Below are 21,267 nucleotides of genomic sequence, written 5' to 3'. Positions count from 1 at the left end.
CTGCCACCTCCGTCTTGGACTTCCGATTTCCAGAAAAGTGAGGAAATAAATTTCTGTTATTTAAGCCACCCAGTCTTGGTGTTTTGCTATGGCAACTCTAGCAAGTAATACAAATATTCTCCCCTTCCGCTTTTTTCCTTGTTTGAACCCACTTATGCATCCAAAGGCAACTCAGAACTGGAACTAGATTTTTGACCTGAGCCCAACTGGGGCCAAGAAGACTCGAAACTTGGAAAGAAGGGAAAGCGACAACAGCAAGACCTCTTGGTGTCGCAGTGGAGCATCATTCACAGGCCTGCCCAAGGATTATTTAATTACGGAGGCCAAAGAGTGCACCTTTGATTTTCTTTTTACTGTGGATTAAAGGCTCAGACATGAGGTTACACATGACCCTGTGGACTTGTGTCCAGAAGAGATGTAAATGAATTCTGAAAGGTCTGAGAGATAATCCTCAACGTTATGGTTCTATTGCTTGTGGGCCAGTAACCAGTTTTCATTTTATTCCAACATTCTTTCTCTAATGCCCGTATAATTCCAGTGACTCTAATTCTCCTTGGAATCCAACTTCACCATTCTTCACTAATGAGTTAAATACATCTCTGACACATGTTCACTCTATGTTTATATGAAGATCATGTTGTTGACTTTTCAAAATGTATCTTTTGACAAGTACAAGGAACTCTGACTTTTTTAAAAACATAAAGATCCCCTTTAAGGCTTTTAAAGCTTTCTTGGATTGGGATTCCACTCCCCCCCCCGCCCCCGCACTTTTTAATTCTAGATTTTCTTGGTTTCTGCATTAGTAGTTTTAAAACACCAATCTTTGAGAAGCACAAAATCTAATCTATTTGCCGCGGAAGGTTTTGATTTCTTCCATAGAAAGAGAAAACCTAAAATAACATGTAGATTTGGTTTTATCCCTTTTCTCCTCCTTATCTCCTAATTTCACTACACACTGAGTCCTTTAATCTGGGCCTGTTTCTATCTCCTTGACTTAGGTGATAAGAAATGACCCCAGGTGGGAGGGGAAAGGTGGGGGTATGGGGGTAAAAAAGATGGTGGAATGAGATGGACATCATTACCTTAAGTCCATGTATGAAGACACGAATGGTGTGAATATACTTTGTATACAACCAGATAACATGAAAAATTGTGCTTGTATGTGTAATATGAATTATAATGCATTCTGCTGTCATATATAACAAATTAGAATTTTTAAAAAATGATAGAAATGACCCAATAGGATACAAGGTATGATTAATTACAGTGGCTCCTCCTAGGCTATATGCATTTAAGTAGGGCATTTAAATATTTGCATTTAAATGTTTTAGGCCAAGCACGGTGGCCTAGGCCTATAATCCCAGCAGTTTGGGAGGCTGAGGCAGAAGGATCCAAAGTTCAAAGCCAGCCTCAGCAACTACAAGGCACTAAGCTACTCAGTGAGACCCTGTCTCTAAATAAAATACAAAATAGAGCTGGAGACATGGCTCAATGGTCAAGTGTCCCTGAGCTCCATCCCTGGAGTTTAATCCTTCCCCAAGTATGTTTTAGCCTAAATACTTTTAGGCTGTTTACTTGAACATTGCCTCTATCTCCAAACTCCCCCTTCTTCCTGCCTCGCCTTCCCTTAAAACACCTCAGCAGAAGAACTCCAGTTATATAATAAGATGCAGGTAAAATTTCCTTTGAATGACCAGTTACTTAGAATACATTTAGACCAAAGAGACGAAGCTTTAATGGCAGCAGAGACAATTGTCATGTGGTAGAAAGAAACTTAAAGCCGGACATGTGAGAAAGTTCTTGCTCTGTCCTTTATCAGTTGTGTGATCTCGTGCAGATCATTTCATGGAGCCTTGTGGTCCATACCTATAACCCCGCCATGCAGGAAAGTGACAGTGTGAAGAAAGATCATTAAAAAGTGATGTCTGATGGGGAAGGCTTGCTATGAACAACTTCAGGCATTGCTGACCTGCATGGAGATGTGTGAGGGCCACCAGGGGAGCCCCCAGACTGGTTAGTGACCACCTGGTCAAATGGTTATTGAATTTAACCTCCGTCTATAAGCACTTGCTCCCTTGTTACCTTAAATTCCTTTTGCTACCCATCTGGTCCTCCAGTTTCTAATTAAAATTTGGAAGTGGCACGAAAATTCGGCAGGAACAGTTTTTGTGAAATGTTTTCTCCAGTGGAGCAGATTGTGCTGCTGCTCATCGAGTCAGCTCTCAAACCAATTTAACTCTCAGCCCTGTAGCCTTCATACAGAAAGACAGGGAAAACAAAAATGGAGCTGTGAAGAACCGTGCCAGTTGGACTGCCTCATGCTTCTGACTCATTTCAGAACCATTATCATGTCAATAGAAACATCCCCTCTAACCTCTCCCCCATATTTTTGCAAGGAAATGCTATTAGAAAAGCAAGGTCCACAGAGAAGCCATGCATTAACATTGTGATTAGGCTTAAAGACAAAGCAGCACTAGGCATCCAAAGATGCTTTAGTCACCGGATCAAAACAAACAAACAAAAATAACAATGGGAAAATGGGAAGAGAAAAGTTCGCATACCTAAAGCCAGGCAGATATAACAAATGGCTCTTATTTACTAACATTTAACATGTGCCTGACGCTGAGTTTATAAGTGAATTATCTTGCTTGAAAGTTCCAATTGTTATAATCAGTCAGAGTATGTTAGTTGCTATAAGAAACATCCCCAAATCTCAGTGTCTTAATATTGTAATGGTTGAGCTCTTACTCATGCCTCAGGATGAGCAGGAGGAATGGGAGGGACTCAGGTCCCTTCATGAGTAATCCTGCTCTCCCTAGGACCTTGGAGTCTTCCAATGGATCTTCTGCATCTTGCTAGAAGATGAAGGGAGAGGGAGAAAGTGCACAAAGCAAGGATCCCACAGAGGGTTTTCTTAAGATCTAGCCCTGAACATGGTATGCATGACTTCTGCCCACATTTCACAGGCCAAAATTCAATCATTTGGCCTACCTAGCTGCAAGAGAGGCTAGAAATGTCCACTAGGGGTATAGCAAGAAAAGGAAGCAATTTGGCAAACACATAGTCTTTGCCATAGCAACTCATTACCCTGATATTACAGATTAAACTAAATTTAAACAAGCCAAGTAACTTGCTCAATAGCACCTAGCGAATTAGTGGCAGAGCTACGACAGGTTCTTGGAAGGGTAAATTCTTGATAGAACCCGAGAACCTGACTATAATTTATTGGGCTTTGAAACTAGAGAGGAAATTCCTATTCCTCCTGAGCACATTCTCCAAACCTGGGCATTTTCTGAAATTCATAAGGTAATGTGGGCATTGCAGTTTTCAATTTTAAAATAAAATAGCCAGACAATAATGGGAATAAGGTACAGACACGGTAATCCCAAGGCAGTGCCTCTTTAGGTTCTTGATTCTCCCCAAGGGTGTGACTCTGGCTACCTGGATTGTTCTGCAAATATTAGATGACAGAATTAACCACATCTTTTGCCTCTGCCAAAAGTTCACCCTTGATCACTGTACCCTTTTCCAGACATTAGGATTTACTTTTTTTTAAGAGCATTTGATGTAATATGGCTGCAGGGCACCTACCACATTTCAGACTCAGGTGCCCCTCTCCCACCATATTCATGTCCCACAGAGCAGTGGTGGCCTCAGTGCGTCACCTGAGGCTCAAGGTGATGAATTCATTTTCATGTGCCATTGTGGATTGCTAGGGATACCCTGGTGCCACTAATCTGTAGGACACTAACATGGTGGCAGTGGTTTCTAGTTTTCAAGTCTAGAATGTGGTATAAGAGAATGAGGATGTAGCTCAGTGGTAGAGCACTTGCCTAGCATGTATGAGGCCCTAGGTTTGATCCCCCGCACTACAAGTCAAACTGACAAATAAAATGTGGTATAAATGGCACCTTTCTAGGGTGTCTGTTTGTCATATTCTAAGTCAATAATAACTGTATTTAAATCTTGACCCCTCTGCACTCCCTTCAGCCCCCTAGTATTTGAACCCACAATGGCACTGCTTTACTATATCTCCCACCTCCCCAACCCTGCCTGAATTCTATATTCAGCCAAATGAAGCTTGCTTGTGGCTCTGGGTATTTTGCTACTCTGGCTTTGGTCACACTGTGTCTGCTTTCCTAGTGTGCTCATCTCCTCTTCCCTAATCCATTTTCAAGGCTTTGCTCAACTGCTACTCCCTTGAATACAAGCTCAGGGTTTCCAAGCTCTCCAGGGAAGAGAAGAGCCAAGAAAAGGGTTCTGGGCATAGAGTGGCTGCTGCACCTGCTAATCCAGCCACCTAGGCACCATAGACATTCCTTAGGGACAAAGAGTGTGTGTGTGTGTGTGTGTGTGTGTTGTGTATGTTGTGTATGTTGGCTGTTGTGTGTGTGTGTGTGTGTGTGTGTATTAACCAGAAGCTCTGCATCCACAGGTGATGTCATATCAGAAGTTCAGACATATTGGACCCAGGGGATCCAAGGATAGGTGTGTGTGTGTGTGTCTGGATGTGCATGTGTGTATGTGTGAGAGAGAGAGAAAGAGATAAAGGGAGAGAGAGAAAGGGAGAGAGATGATCTTCTGCCACTCCCTAATAATCTCTTAGAACTGTCAATGGGATCTGTCTTGTACTGTAGCAATATTGAAAACAAAATAGGTCTTATTTTGGATAACTGAACTTTACAGTTTTTGCATTGATGTAAAGCAACACAAACATCAGATAGCTGAGCTCTTTTGTGGACTGAACAGACTAAGTGGTTTCTTTTCAGGTGAGACGATATTAACTAATTAACTTTAAATTAGCCATTTTGAACTCTCTGCTCCTGGAGCTTTTAGTCTTATTCACAGGATAAGTTCCCTATAAGAGCATGGTGGATTATTCCAATAAACAAAAGGAAACCTCAGAGTCATGGTTTGAGCACTAAAACAAATATGACCTTATTTTGCACTCAATGCAGATGAAACAGGACATATTACATCAAATCCTCCCCAGTCCATTTAATTTTTTTTTTTTCCCTTCTGAGACAGGATCTCACTAAGTTGCTCAGACTGAACTTGAACTTGTGATCCTCTTATCTCAGTCTCCTGAATACATTAGAATTACCTGTGTGTGCCATCACACCCAGCCAAGCACATAGTATTGAATTAAACAATAGATAAATTAAAACACCTTTAATTGTATCTCAGCTTCTCCTTCATGTTGCTGATGTGCTGAAATAACTTAATAAATGTGCACTGAGTGGAGGACATGGGGACGTAACTCAATGACAGAGCACCTGCCTAGCATGCACAAGATTCCTGCTTTTGATCCCCAAAACTACAAAGAGAAGGGAAACCCTTTAAATGTATACTGAACACTCACTCATTGGTCACAGGGCACTCAGGAAAGTGCTGGGACGTGGCAGGGAGCCAGGCAGAGTGAACCTTGCCCTGAAGGAGTTTCGAGGCTGTAACCAGAAGCTTTGGCTCCATTCTCAGAATCTCTTTGTAGGTGTCTGTCTGTATTAGAGGGAATTCAAAAGCAGCTTAAAAATGTTTTCCCCAGGAGCGCATAACATTATTAATCAGAGTGGGAAGAGGGGACTGACAATTCCACACACAAGATCCAGGGATACATGCCTTTGTTTCACGTCTGTCTTCCCCACTAAGAAGCAGCCAGCTTCACTGACTGTGTAGGGTTGACAGTGACCTTTCTCTTTTTCTCTCTTGAAAACATGTAATTTAATGTGAAGCATCTATTGGTGGACTGTAAGTGTGAAGAATTCCCAGGATAATGAACTTGATTTTCCCTTTGAAATGCAATTCACATTTATGAAGTGTCTTTTATACAGAAGGTATGGAGCAAGGTGCTTCACAGGCATTATCTCATTTGAGCCTCACAATCGCCTCTGATGTAGGCATCATTAGCCAGCTTTTATGAACAGGATGAAAGGGGAAAGAGGAAATGGCAGCTCAGGCTTGGAAAAATGCTAATTCACTTCCAGGGAATGAATGAATACGCTTCCTATCTTGTTTCTCTTAGGCAGATTTTGATAAACATCTTTAATATTAATACCTGCTTTCCATTTGCATACTTCTTTCAACTTTTCAAAGCATGGTCACCTCTTTCGTATCTCATCTGATGCTCATGCTAGCCTTGTGCTGATAACTGTCTAGAACTATTTGATGGTGTCTTCTCGTAAGCCTAAATCTCTACAGAGAAACTTGCTTTTGTTGCACAGTTAAGGCTCAGGACTAAGCCAATAACAATCTTCCTTCCAGAAATCAAACCTATGCCTTTATTTGCAGGGTCTCTCTGGGATGGTTTAATCTGCTGCTTAGTAAGAGCAGGGGACATGGGTACTATCATATCAGAATCGATTGCTATGGTTACGACAGTCCCAACATTTTAGAAATGTAGGTGTCTGTCCTTGTCTGGATCCTCCTGGCACCCAGTTTTGCCTGAGTTAATGATAGCCAAAGGGAAAGAAGAAACGTAAAAAGATGGGAAAAGATAGCTCTGTATGTTTGTGCAGTGAGGTGTATTTATCCTTAAAATAAAATTAAAAATAAATAAATAAATAAACCCACCAAAACCCAGAAACCAGTCTAAATGAAGCAGAGAGGCAGTGACAGCAGATGAAGCATAAAGCAGGTGCTTTCTTAATTGCTACAGCTGGTGCCAAGTGTTTGGCACAATTTCTCTTCTCATTTTCAATTATTGGCATTAGGGCTCCGTTCACTTTTTAGCATCTGAAAAGAGTCTACTCTCTGCTCCTTTCACTTTACAGGAAAGCAAACAGGCAGTTTTTCTTACACAGACTGTAAATAAACACAATCCTTTGGGTTTTATATTTTCACTTATTTTATTATATTTTATTGCCTCAAAGCAACTCATTGACTCTAGAAAGGGAAATTGGCTTAAATGCAACTTGATGTTTTATTTAATTTTGCCAAAATTGCTATGAGTTGATTTTTTAATTTATTTCAAAAGATTTGATTCAGCCATTCAGACTCATCTGAGTGATTTTGACTTTGGAATTGAATGTCTGAACCCATAGCTTTCTATGGTGGTTTCTTTTAAAATGAAGGTTGTTAAATTCTCCCATCAATGTGGCATATTCATTTTGCGATTGGATTTTTCTCTTTTTTGTGGTGAAGGTACAAGTTACAAAAATATTAGCTGCAAAGTTATTTTAAGCCTTGTCATTCCACAAATGTTTACGAAGAGTGAACACTGTGCCCAAAGCTTACGAAGAGCCAACAGTGTGTTGAAAAGCAGTACAAGAAACCAGGAAGAAGGCTGGGACTGTGGCTCAGTGGTAGAGCGCTTGCCCAGCATGTGTGAGGCACTGGGTTCGATTCTCAGCACCGCTTGTAAAAAAATGAATGAAATAAAGGTCCATCAGCAACTCAAGAATTAAAAAAAAGAAAGAAAGAAAAGAAAAGAAACCATGAAGACCACAATGATAAACAAGACAGGGTCTTTCCCTTTCAACAGGTTTGGTCCCTAAAAGAAAATAAAAACATGTACAAAGAATAACATGACACACTTCTGAGCAAAGCAACAGCAATACAGTAAAGAAAAGCAAAAGTATATCAATGACTCGTTTGTTGTTGTTGCTGCCATTCTTGTGGTGCTGGGGACAGAACACAGAGCCTCAGCATGCTAAGAAAGTGCCCTACCACTGAGCTTCATCCCCAATGCCTAGCAAATACTTCTGCTTGCAGATCTAACATTGAAACAATTCATCAGTTTAACCCTTTCTTAAGGTAACTCTGCTTAGCAAATGCTATTCAAGCCAGGCATGGTGACACGTACCTATAATCCCAGTGACTCTGGAGGCTGAGGCAGGAGAATTTCAAGTTTGAAGTCAGCCTCAATAATTTAGCCAGGTCCTAAAGCAACTTAGTGAGAACTTGTCTCAAAATTAAAAAAAAAAAAAAAAAAAAAAAAAAAAAAAAAAAAAGAATTAAAAGTGCTGAGAAGTGGCTTAATGCCCCTGGGTTTAATCCCCAGTACAAAAACCAAAAAAGCTATTCAATTACTCTATTTAAGGGAATATTTGAATTCTGATGCATGTAAATAAATGAATGAAATAAAGGTCCTATTGACTTTATCCTGCATATAGAAGAAATAAAAAAGGCAGAGAGCACACAGGAGAGTAAGCACAAGAGTATTGTTGTTGTTGTACTAGGAATTGAACCCAGGGGCACTCTACCATGGAGCTACCTCCGCAGCCCATTTAATTTTTTTTTTTTTTCCCTTCTGAGACAGGGTCTTACTAAGTTGCTCAGGCTGAACTTGAACTTGTGATCCTCTTATCTCAGTCTCCTGAATATGTTAGAATTACCTGCGTGTGCCACCACTCCCAGCCAAGCACATAGTATTGAATTAAACAAACAAACCAAAAAAACCCATTATTTTTATTTTAGAATTTTATTTCAAATTACATTTAAAGAAGAGAGAAAGAGAGAAAACTTATACACATAGAGGGCTTTAGGATTCCTGGGTTCTAGTCTTGTTTTCACTTTCAGCCACTTGCGTTTCTGGGTCCCTCAAGGCCTAGCTGGTAGGTTTCCAAAGTCTCTTTTAGTCTTAATGATTTGAGGGTGATACCTCACATCTCCTCCTGAACGAATCCAGTGCTGTCCTGTAGGGAGCAAAGGAAACCGCTTGGGGGAATATCCTAGGCGCCAGGAGGGAAGAAAGAGTGCTATTTGGGTGAGATACTCTTGGCCTCTGCTCTCTCAGCTTCCTATTTAAATACCACATCATTTGTAGAAAGCCCTGAGTTCCTGATTCCTTCTCATTCCCAGGGGGTGTTGCACTGGCTCCTAAGAGTGGAAAGGCGTGGTCTAGTCCTGCCCCTCCCCACCCCCAAAACAACCAAAGATGTAAAAGTGAGGTACTTAGCTAGTTCAAGTGAGTGCTGAGTTGTGTCTACAAATAAGCCTTGAAGGCGAATGAAATGAATTCTTAAGAACTGCCAGAAGGAAATGGGGGAGACTATGGTGTGAGAGGGAGGAATGCCATTTCTCTCCACAGCTCTCTCCTGTCTAATTTCACACCCAGCGGCCTGATCCAGGCCCCAGTTAGCCACAGGCCTGTAGGCTGCTGCTCAGCCCCCAACAGACACCTCTCTCAGACTCTTCTTGTCTGGGGCACATACCGTTCTCCTTCCTCAAACCCTCCACTCACCTTTTAGAGAGAAAGAGACAGAGACAGAGAAGGAGAATAATTATGGAGATTGGACAAATTTACATATTCACCACCTTGCTTATTTACTCTGTGTGTGTGTGTGCGCCCGCGTGTATGTGTGTGTGGGAGTGTGTGTGGGTGTGTGTACTTTAAGTCTATTCTATCAGCAAATCTTCAGTATATGACACAATAGTATTAACTGTAATCACTACACCTACATCAGATCTCCAGGCTAATCTTGTTTAGGTCAGCGCTCCCTGCCTCTCCAACTATTTCCCAATTTGTGGTTCATAAACTTTTAGTTCCATTGGAACCACTTGAAGGGCTTGTCAAAACACAGATTGCTGGACCTCTCCTCCAGAGTTTCTAGACTCAGAGGGTAGGACTGGGGTTAAGCCTCCAAATTTGCATTTCTAGCAAGTTCCATGGTAGTGTCCATTCTGGGACCATAGTAACCTACTGCTCTAATTTCTTTCTCTGATCTCAGGGAGAGAAGTTTAGCTTCTCTAACTCACGTCCACCCCACTACTTCATCTTCTCTGAGATGGAGTTCCTATTCCTAACTATTACCTTTTAATGGTATCAATATCTGCACCATTGAAAATTCCTTGACTGCAGTCTCCAAGTACCTCTCACCACTGCTGTTTTAGTTAACCTTGCTCATACCTACATAACCCAGCTCTAGCCACCAACTTAACTGTCTTTTCTCCTGCGCAAAGTCTCCTGAACTTGATCTTGTGGTCTTCACTTTTATTTTGACTTTTTTAAAAAATATTTTTATTAGTTGTTCATGTAACTTTATTTTATTTACTTATTTATATGTGGTGCTGAGAATTGAACCCAGTGCCTCACACATGCTAGACAAGCACTCTATCACTGAGCCACAATCCCAGCTCTCTTTTGACTTTTTATACATGCGTTTCCTTTCCCATTCCCAGAAATTCCTCCAAGTTGCTATACTGATGATATTTGAAAATTTAAAGATTACTCCCTTCTTCTCATACCCATTGGGATTTCCTTATTGTGTAGTAATAGTAGTCAATTTCCTTCAACTTCCAATTGTGTTCCAGTCATGTACTAAGTACTACATAGTTTATATACAGAAATATTTCATGTGAGGATTGGACTTATGTCAACATTATGATTGAAGTAGATATTACTTTACTGATCAAAAAAGAGTATCAGATAAATTAAATAATTTGCCCAGTAGCCCAAGTGAAGAAACCAGGATTGGACCCAGCTCCAATTTCACATTCAGTATGTATAAACACTTCAGTAGGCCTCCCTTATCTATAGAAAATATTTCACAAGCACCAGTTAATGCCTAAAATCACAGATAGTACTGAACCCTACATATATAGTGCTTTTCCTATATTTATGTACCTATAGTAAAATCTAATTTATACATTAGGTCGAGAAGAGATTAACAATAGTTAATAACAAAATAGAACAATTATAATAATATTCTGTGATAAAAGTTATGTGAATACGGTCTCTCTCAAAAGATCTTATTATACTGTAAATCTTAGCAGCCTTAGCACATCCTTTCTTATTTCTTTCCTTTCCTTATTGAGAATTTTCACCTTTTCATTTAAAGGAAGCACTTCACTATTACCCTTTGGCATATCCAAATTGCCAGCATCACTCCTCTAATATTTTGGGGCATACTAAAGGTTTCTTAAACACAAGCACTGTTAAACTACAACAGTCCCTCTGATGCTGGGGTGGCTACTAAGTGATTAACAGGGAGGTAGTATATACAGCATAGATACGCTGGGAAAGGACAAGTCACACTCCAAGCTAGACAAAGCAGTACAGTGTGAAATGATATCCAACTTAGAACTTATCAGTTGTTTATCTTTAGATTTTTCCATTTAAGTTTTGGACCACAGTTGACTGTATGTAGCTGAAATCATGGAAAGTGAAACCATGGATAAGGTGGGACCACTGTAGTCCAGAATAAGCATGAGAATCCCCAGGGACCTATTAAACTACCAAGTTCTGGTTTCAGTGCTAGAGGTTTGGAACTGGGTTGAGTTCAGGGCCTAGATGCCTGAATTCAGTCCCTTAGCAATTCTGATGTGGGTGTTCTCAGAACCAGAACCATATATTTTTTCAGAAACAGTCCCTGGATCCCTATATTGACATAATTGGCCATGTCCTCTCCTTAAGCATGTCCCTTGGTTGCTATGATACAACATTTTCTTTTTCTTTCCTTCTTTTTTTTTTTTTTTTTTAGTTTTGTGGGCTCTCGGATTCTATTCTCCATTTCCTGCTTCCTCTCCTGCCTGTGTCACTGCCCCCAGACTCTGCGCTCTGCCTGCTCCTCTCTTTGCAGTTTGTCCCCAGAAGCAGCGCTCCAACTCAGGCAGATGGTTCCCCACCTTGGCCTTCTAGTGCCAACCTCCTGGTGAGAGCTATGGAGCAGCATGAAATGATTTTGGAACCGAGATGAGATTCAGCCCCAGTTCTGGACAAAATCGTGAGGCAGGTGACATTGATCCCGATGCCCCATGGCCCCACTTTGCCTTTGCTCTTTCCTCGTGCCCAGGAGATGTCTGTGCTTTGCAGTTTTCTAATCAAATCACTTCAGCAAAAGAGCTGATCATTTTACACTGTCACACTAATGTGTTAACTCTCCCAGACATTTGCATTTTTAAAGCCTTTTATCTCTCTTTGTGAGTTCAACTCTTGTTCATGTGTTGAAGACATTTCAGGCTTCACTTAGGAGACTGGAGAATTGAATCAGGACTGAGGAGGGAGGAGGGTGATCTGGTTTGGGAGGAGGCCTTCTCTTCCCCTTAAACTTAGACTCAAAAGCAGCTAGTAACACTGCTGGGAGGGTGGAGCTTGGCCTTTCTGGTCTCCTGTAAACCCCAGGGCCCTGGGCAGGGAGAAGCAATAACTGCAGCTCCTGCAGATCTGTCCCTAGAAGTGCAGAGGGTGAGGGCAGACTAGAATTGGCAGTTTGGCTGGCTTCCTGCCACCCCTACCCCCACAATTAGAATGGCTGACTCCACTTCTTTCAGGTCTCAGCTTAAGCATTCTCTCTTACAAGCAGCCAGTCTGACCACCGTGCTTATGAAGGTCCCTCTTGGTGATTCTCTGTATCAGCAGCCGTTTCCCTTCATTGCATTGATCTCAGTTTGTAATTATTTTATTTACCTGTTACTCCTATCCACATCTGGTGAGTAAGGCTCAAGAGGACAAGGACCATGTCTGCCTTGATTCCTACGATGCTCAGAGCATAATGCTGGCTCATGGTAGATAGAAAGTAGCAGTAGCAGAAGGAGTTATACCTCCACCATCTGGCACTTATCAGTCCTTGAACTGCCCCCAGTAGCTATCCTGGTGCTGAAAGCCTGGGCAACACAGAGCATTACTGCTGGGATGGGGTAAGGGTACCTTGGAGATGGTATCCAGAAAAATCATGAAAGGTTTTGAAATAGGCAAAAACAAAACAAACAAACAAACAAACAAAAACATTTCTGTGTGTGTCTAGCACACTACTGAGTTGTCTAGATTGTCCCTGTCTTTGACTTCTTACAACTTTGTAGAAAACTGATAGTGTTACAAATGATTCCCTTTTTTGCTTATTAAAAAAAGTTATGTTTAAATATACATGACAGTAGAGTATATTTTGACATATTATGAGTACATGTAGTATAATTTAGAATCCCATTCTTGTGGGTTTACACGATGTAGAGTTTCACCGGTCATGTATTCATATATGAACATAGGAATGTTGTGTCCAGTTCATTCTACTGACTTTCCTATTCCCATCCACTCCCTTCCCTTCATTCCTCTTTGTCTAACTGAATGAACTTCTATTCTTCCCTCCTTCCCCATCTTTTATTGTGAGTAAGCATCTGCATATCAGAGAGTGAAAAACCAGCCTCTACCTCAGAGCAAAGCCTGTCCAAGGAAGGGACATCACCTTTGTCCTTGGAAAGACCCACAGAGCACTCCTAAGCACATTCCTGCCCTGCTAAGTTATTTATCTACAAATAACAGGAGAGATCTGCTGCACCAGGTGTCCCTGACTCAGTCAGGCTAGGTGGGGATCCATAGCAAACCCTAGCAGTCACCAATCAGCATGAGACAGGGAAATACCTGGGATGCCAGATAACCCTCCCAGTAGTTTATGGTGGTTGATAACATGTTGGGAAACCATGTAGTTCAGCACGTACACCCCTTTTGGCTTAAACCAATCAGTTCAAACTAATCCCCCTCTTTTAGTAACCAATCACCCCTACCCAACTTGTTCCCGCCAGTGAATGTGCTAATCATGTTTTAGAGTTGTTATTTGATTTTCCCGCGGTGTGTGATGATTTGCTAAGAGATGCTATGATGTATGTGGGGGTCCCTGCCTTCTCCAAAGAATGTATAAAACTGCTGCAAACCCTGGGCTCGGGGCCTCTCAGCATCACCAATTGCTGTGTGTGCACGTGGAGGACCGAGCTAACTCGCAATAAACACCTCTTTGCTGTTTATATCGATCTTGGTCTCTGGTGGTCTTCTGGGGGTCCCGAATTCGAGCATAACAAGAGAACATTTAGCCTTTGGTTTTTTGGGGACTGGCTTACTTCACTTAACATGATATTCTCCAGTTCCATCCATTTACTGACAACACCATAATTTGATTCTTCTTAAGGGCTAAATAATATTCCATTATATATATGTGTATGTGTGTGTATATACACACACACCCACATATCACATTTTATTTATCCATTTACTTTTAAAGGACAACGAGTTTGGTTCCATAGGTTAGCTATTGATACAAATGATTCTTGTCCTTAAGATGCAAATGAATTTTGTCTAGTGGATAAAATTGATAATTGCCCTGCATATTGGCCAGTTTTGCACCAATGTTGAAATTCATTTTAGCTTTCCTGACCTCCTACATATGTGTGTTCTTGGAATGCCCCTTTGAATTGGTTGTAGCAACTAACTGGTTACTCATTACTTAGTAAAATAAAACCTCTGACATGTTAATTTTATATTTATACATGAGTAATGATTTTAGGTTTTTTTAAGAATTATCTTTTAAAATTGTACTTCACCAAAACCAAGAACATTTGTGCATCAAAGGATACTAACAAGAAAATGAAAAGTCAATTTACAGAAAGGGAAAAAATATTTGCAAATTATATCTGGAATATATACATGCAGAATATATAAAGAAGTAAAACTCAACAACAGCAATAAAACAATGAACCAAATAGAAAATGCACTAATAATTTGAATAATTCTACAAAGAAGATACACAAATGGCCAATAAGCATAATATAAGATGCTCAGTACCATTGGTCATTAGAAAAATGCAAATCAAAACTACAATGAGATACCACTTCATACCTACTGGAACTAATAGAATTATAATCCTAGTTGTTTTAAAAATGTGGAATAAATGTTGGGAATAGAAATTGTTGTGTTTGCTGTGGAAAATTGTTTGGTGGGATTGCAAAATATTAAACCTATAATTTCCACATGACCAAATAGTTCTACTGCGAGGTATAGATACAAAAGACTTGAAAACAACTTGCCCATACACTTGTATACCAATGTTCATAACAGCATTATTAACAATTGCCAAAAGGCAGAAACAACTGAACTCTCAATCAGTGGATGAACAGTTAAACAAATGTGGTACATAAATACAGTGGAATATTATTCAATCATTAAAAGTAATAAAATTTTGCCACATGCTACAACATGGATAGACCTTAAACATTATGCTTATTGAAATAAGCCAGACAAAGAAGACAAGTGTTGTGTGATTCCACTTGAGAAACCTAGAATAGGCAAATTCGTGTGTCACAGAAAGTAGAGGTTGCTGGAGCTGGTGGAAAAGGAGAATGGGGAACTGTTGTTTAATGGATGAAGAATTTTTTTTTGGAGGGAATAATGAAAAATTATGTGTATAGTTAGTGGTGGGTTATGTAACATTGTGAATATACTTAATGCCATGGAATTGTCCACTTATAAATTATTAAAATTATCTTTTTTTTTCATGACTTCACACATGTACTTAGGGTAATGATGTGCATCAAATATTACCTTTTAAAATAAGGAGAGGTCATGGCCAGATGTGCTGTTGAGAGCACCATGATGGAGGACAGGAAATTCTAAAATCCTAGGTCACACTGCAGCTCACTTACTAGCTGTGGGACTATTGACAGCTATTGCTGATTGTGTTGGGCCACTAGTCAGAAAGGGAGAAGACAAGGGAGATGTTTAGGCCTCTGGCTTGAGCACCCAGGGGGATGGCAATGCCTTATAATGTAATGAGGAGAGCCAAGTAGGGAATGTGGAGAGTAGTTTGGAACAGCACTTAAATATTCAGTTTTGGTCATATAAACTTGGAAACAGCAACAAGGAGAGATGTTAAGTGGAGAGGTTAACATGTAAGCCTGGAGCTCAGGAAAGAGGTCTAGGCTGGAGTTTTAAACTAGGATACATCAGAACATAGATGGGCCTCTGAGTCATAGGAATGACTGATAGAGTTAAGTAGAAAGAATACCTATGTCCAGCCCTGCGGAGCAGCAGGTAACCCAGAAGGCATAGACTTTGAGGAAGAGGGAGAGCTCTTTAATTATATGCCAATATTTACAATTAGAATAGTGAATCTCAAAATCTAAATTTCTAACTTCTCTTGAAAATTGAGTGAACGGTTTCAGCAATTCTAGCCTGAATTTCTATTGAATGCCTCCTATATTATTTAACAAAATTCCAGACAGTAAAGTGTGTATTAGAAAATTTCATCTTATAAATGCAAGTTTTACTTTGGATGTTTTGCTTTTCCACAGCCAAAATAAAGGAGGACATAAACTCTCCAACTCCTATTCACCCCTGTTTACCTGAACCCATTTAGACATTTACGTTTTCTCTGTGTGTTTTAGTAGTTTCATTTCCTTCCACCAGTTGTCACCTTTCAGGGAATTTATTCATCAAGACAGGCTGTGTTAGTCAATTTTTTTCCAACGTGAACAAAATACATGACAATAGCAACTCGTTAACGGAGGAAGGCTTTATCGGGGCTCATGATTTCAAAAGTTTCAGCCCATGGTCAGCTAGCCCATTGCTTTGGGTCTGAGATGAGACAGAACATCATGGCATACAGATGTGGCAGGAAAGCTGCCCAGTTCATGGCAACCAAGAAGTAGAGATGAGGTGGTGGGGGAGAGAAGTATGAATGAGAATGAATTTAGGGGAGACATAGACCCCAAAAGCACACCCCCAGTGACCTGCTTCCTCCAACCATGCTCCATCTACTTACTGCTTTCACCTCTTCCCAATAGTCCATTCAGTTATCAATGGATTAATTCACTGATAAGGTCAGAACCCTCATGATCCAGTCATTTCCTAAAAACTCCATATTGGAACATTGCTACATTTGGACCAAGTACTCAACATGTGAGTCTTTGAAGGACACTTCATATTCAAACCATAACAACATCACTTAGGGAAACTGCCTGCTATTTGTGGTGAATCGTCTGACCACACAGAAATCATGATACTATCATTGAATGCATGACTGACTTCACTGGATATTTTACTTGGTCATACAAGCACACTCTATATGGTCCATTTAGCGTTCATAAATCGTGTGATTTAGTCAGTAACTACTTGGTGCCTGCTTACACCACGTAGTTGTTGTATGGGATATTTGGGGTCACTGGTGAATGTAGGGGACCTGAGATGACATTCCTAAACTCTTTTTCTTTGGGATGCTAAGCCGGTGGTGTTGTTATGGTTTGAATATGAAGTGTCCCCCAAGGATTCACTTGTTGAAGACTTGGTCCCAAAGTAGCAATATTCCGAGAAGGAGTTTGTAGGAAGTGATTGGATCATGAGGGTTCTGGCCTTATCAGTGGATTAATCCATTGATAACGGAATGGACTGTTGGGAGGTGGTGAATAGTTAAACCCTGTGGTTTAAGCATTTTGAACATAAGTCCTCTATCTCCGAAGTGTTTCTGGTCTCTCCTCTCTCAGAGTTAGGGGTTCCTTCCTGATATTCCCATAGCTTTCTGGGTCCATTCCTATTACTGCTCATCACAAGGTATTGAAATTACCTGCTTCTGTGTCCCACCCAGAGGTGAACTTTGATGGTGGGGATGTATATTTTTCATGATTATAGACCCTGACCCAGCCAGTCCTTGAGCAAAGATCCAGAGACACAGCACCTTCAAGCCTTCATATTATAGTGGCTCTCTCCCTTTGCAGTTCCTGTATGAGGCATGAATTCTCCATAGCCATATATAGTATATGACAAAAAAAATCAGCACATCAATTTTCTGGTGACATTTAGTGTTCCTGGTTTCTGTTTCACATCTCATCTGTCCGGGTAAGTGTCTCTCTATCTCTTAATCACAAGCTCCTTATCTACAACTGTTCTCAGAAAAGGGTTTTATAGACAGCCTGTCTCTGTTCTGGCCTCCTGGGATCAGGCCTAAAAATGACAATCAATTCATTTAGCTAATTGGTATACTGCTGTCTCTCCATTTTGCTTCCCAACGTTCATTCCAACCACAGTTTGTTCAGAGCAACCTCTCTGGCAGGCTCCTCCAGTCTTTTACACAAGCAAGTGACTGACCTTTGGCCAGCGTGCAAAAGATAGCCACTGTACTGTGCCTCTGTTCAAGGACCCAGCTTTGTCATGGGGATTGTGGAGCTGCCTTCTTCAAGATCTGGGCTTATAAATGGAGAGGAAGTACAGGCTGACCTTGCCAACTGTTCAAGGCCTGGGCACTTTTAGTCTTTTGGATGCTGACCAGAGTCTTTCTCAGCACTTACAGAGTTCCCACCTGCCTCTGTCTCAGTGCATACAGGAAATCTGTCTTTGAGTATGTAAGCATTTACGTGGCATAATTTCTGAGGCCCCAGGAAATTCCACCTATCCGCTCTCCGATCTATTCTTTCATGCCAAAAACTGTTTTAATTGACAAAACGTACAATGATCAATTAGAATCAAAGTTTTAAAAACTCCTAGGAACAGCTAAATTTTTCAAAATGTGAGCTTTTTATTAAATGCGGCATACATACACAAAAGTGCACAAATCAGAGGTGTTAATGAGTCACTCATATAATGAACACTAAACACAGAACATTGCCATTTTCTGAGAAGCCCCTGCCTCCTGCCTTGTGCCCCTTTCCAGTCACATTCCCTACCCTCCACCAGGGAAACCGCCATCTTGGCTTAGAACAAGATAAATTACATTATTTAGTTTTTTTTAATTGGTAGATAAAATTTTATGTATTTATTGTTCTGAATACATATATAGTGAGGAATGACTAAATTTAGCTAATTAACATATGCATTATCTCACACAGTTATCATATTTACTTGTTTTAGCCTCCATATAAGTGGGATCATATATGTATTCTCTGGGTTATGGAGTGCTGCTCAGTGTTATAGTGTCAGCTATGCCACTGCACGTAATTTAACTTTATTGCTGTCTAGTATTCCACTGTGCAAATAAACCACGAATTACTTAACTATTCTAAAGTTGATGGACATTTGGGTTGTGTTTTAGTAATTTTTGTTGCTGTGACCCAAAGACCTGACAAGAACAATTAGAGGAGGAAAAGTTTTCTTCATGGTTTCAGAGGTCTCCACAGACAGTCGACTCTCTATCCCTGGGCCAGAGTAAAGCAGGATATCATGGCAGAAGAGTATGGAGGAGAAAAGCAGATGAAAGTATGGCAATCAGGAAGCAAAGAGAGCTCCACTCAGACAAAATATAAACTTCAAAGGCACGCCACTAGTGACCCACCTCCTCCGGTTACCCTTTACCTGCTTACAGTTACCACCCAGTTAAGCCTTGTCAGTGGATTAGTGCAATGATTAGGGGAAGGCTCGGAAACCTCTAAACTGTCTCACATTGCCTCCCACAATGAACTTTTGGGGATAACTCATATCTAAATCAAAATAGGTTGATTCCAGTTTTTTTCTTACAAGCAGAATTGTTATTATAGTTCAGGTCTTTCAGTGAACTTGTGTACACTTCTTTCCTGGACATCTACTGAGGAGTGGAATATATGGAACATAGAATACACATTCCACATTAGTGGGTATTATCAAACACATTTTCCAAGGGGGTTGTACACTTCTCATTCCTACAATCAACATGAAAGTTAAAGTCATGCCACATCTTTGCCAACAGTAGATCTGTCTTTTCCAGTTAGCTTTTCTGGTGGGTAGGCAGTGGTCTGCTTTGAAAGTTCTTATATATTCTGATAATCTATTGGATATACACATTGCAGACATTTTCTCCCACTCTGTGACTTAACTTTTCATTTTCTTAGTAAAATATTGTACATAAACAGAAGTTTTTAATTAAATTAATAACAAATGAAGAAATCATTTTTGTCTTATGGTTAGCTCCTTGCATGTCTTATATTAAAAACGTGCTGGCTTTAAGAAAGATATCATGAAATATCAATGAAGATATTTCTCATTTTCTTTGAAATTGACTTTTATGTATGGTGTGAGGTAGAAATCAAGATTAATTTTCTTACTCTATTATTCAATTATCTCAGAACTATTTATTTTAAAAACTATGCTTAACTCAATGCCATTAATTATGGGACTTTGTATATATGGATCTGTTTCTGGACCACATTTGAGAGACTGTTAAACTTATTTTCTGAAAGAATGGCTGTAATCTGCTTCTTTCCTCAAACAGCATTGGTTGTATACTTACTGTGAGCTGGGAATCATCTCATTCACATCATTTCATTTTAAATTTCATCAGTCCTTATGATATAGAGACTATATTATTACCCTGTTTTGTAGATTAGGAAGTTAAACTCAGAGAATGAAATAACTTGCCCAAGGTCTCCTAGCTAGTGAGTGACAGGAACCCAAATCCAATGTGGATCTGGCTGACTTTGAAGTCAGAACAGCTTTGATTGGGAGAGGAGCAAAAGCACTATGTTGGAAAAGAGAGGGATAGAGAGGATGGGGACTCACAAAAAGATGAGCAAATGAAGACTCAGTGAAGAATTCCTAACATCATAATTTTGCATGGAAGAGGTATTTTAGTGTTTGCATGTCTTGCTATAGCTTCACATTTCCATCCAAAGCCAACTTACCATTTCCCAAGACAAAGTCACTTCCTCCATTTTCATTAGGGCCCTATGTTCTTTTAGTCTCTTCACCTTTGGAAGCATCTTTCACTTCCGTATCCTTCATCCCTCATGCCCAATGAGTCACAACTTCTACCATTTATTTCTTCAGCTCACTCTTAAATTCTTCATTTGTATTCCCAGCACTGACTGCTATCTACACTGATAAACCTCCCTTCTCTACCTCTCCTGCCTGCAGCCATTTCTGCCTTCCTGCATTTGATTAGCAGGATAATATATTATTATTATTTTATTAATTCATTTTTATGGTACTGAAGATTGAATCCAGGACCTTGTGCATGCTACGCAAGCACTCGACCACTGAGCTCTCTTCCTAGCTATTTTAGACAGGGTCTCAAAAAGTTATTCAAACTGACCTCAAACTTGTGATCCTCTTGCCTCAGGCTCCCTAGTAGCAGGGTTACAGGCAATATGCCATCATGCCCAACAGGATAATATGTTATTAAAATGCTGCATAAAGCATCTCCTCTTTAAAACAATAGTGAAAATTTATTAAGCTCTACTACATACAGGAACCAGGATAAACTCTTCAAATGCAACATCTAAATTGATTTTCACAATAATATTATGAAATCATTATGTTTCTTATTCTCACTTTATAGAAGATTAAAAATTGAATTAAGGGGCTGAGGATGTGGCTCAAGCGGTAGCGCGCTCGCCTGGCATGCATGCGGCCCAGGTACGATCCTCAACACCACATACAAAACAAAGATGTTGTATCCGCAGATAACTAAAAAATAAATATTAAAAATTCTCTCTCTCTCTCTCTCTCTCTCTCTCTCTCCTCTCTCACTCTCTCTTTAAAAAAATGAATTAAGTAAATGGGAACATAGTAAATAGCAGACTCAGAATTTTAATATAAATTTGAATCCAAATTTCTTCCCATTCAAACCATCACCTTATTCATTACAACTTTTCAGTATCTCTAGA

This window comes from Callospermophilus lateralis, chromosome 15, assembly GCF_048772815.1.
Source record: "Callospermophilus lateralis isolate mCalLat2 chromosome 15, mCalLat2.hap1, whole genome shotgun sequence".
Lineage (NCBI taxonomy): Eukaryota > Metazoa > Chordata > Mammalia > Rodentia > Sciuridae > Callospermophilus > Callospermophilus lateralis.
Note: the sequence above shows the minus strand (reverse complement) of the source record.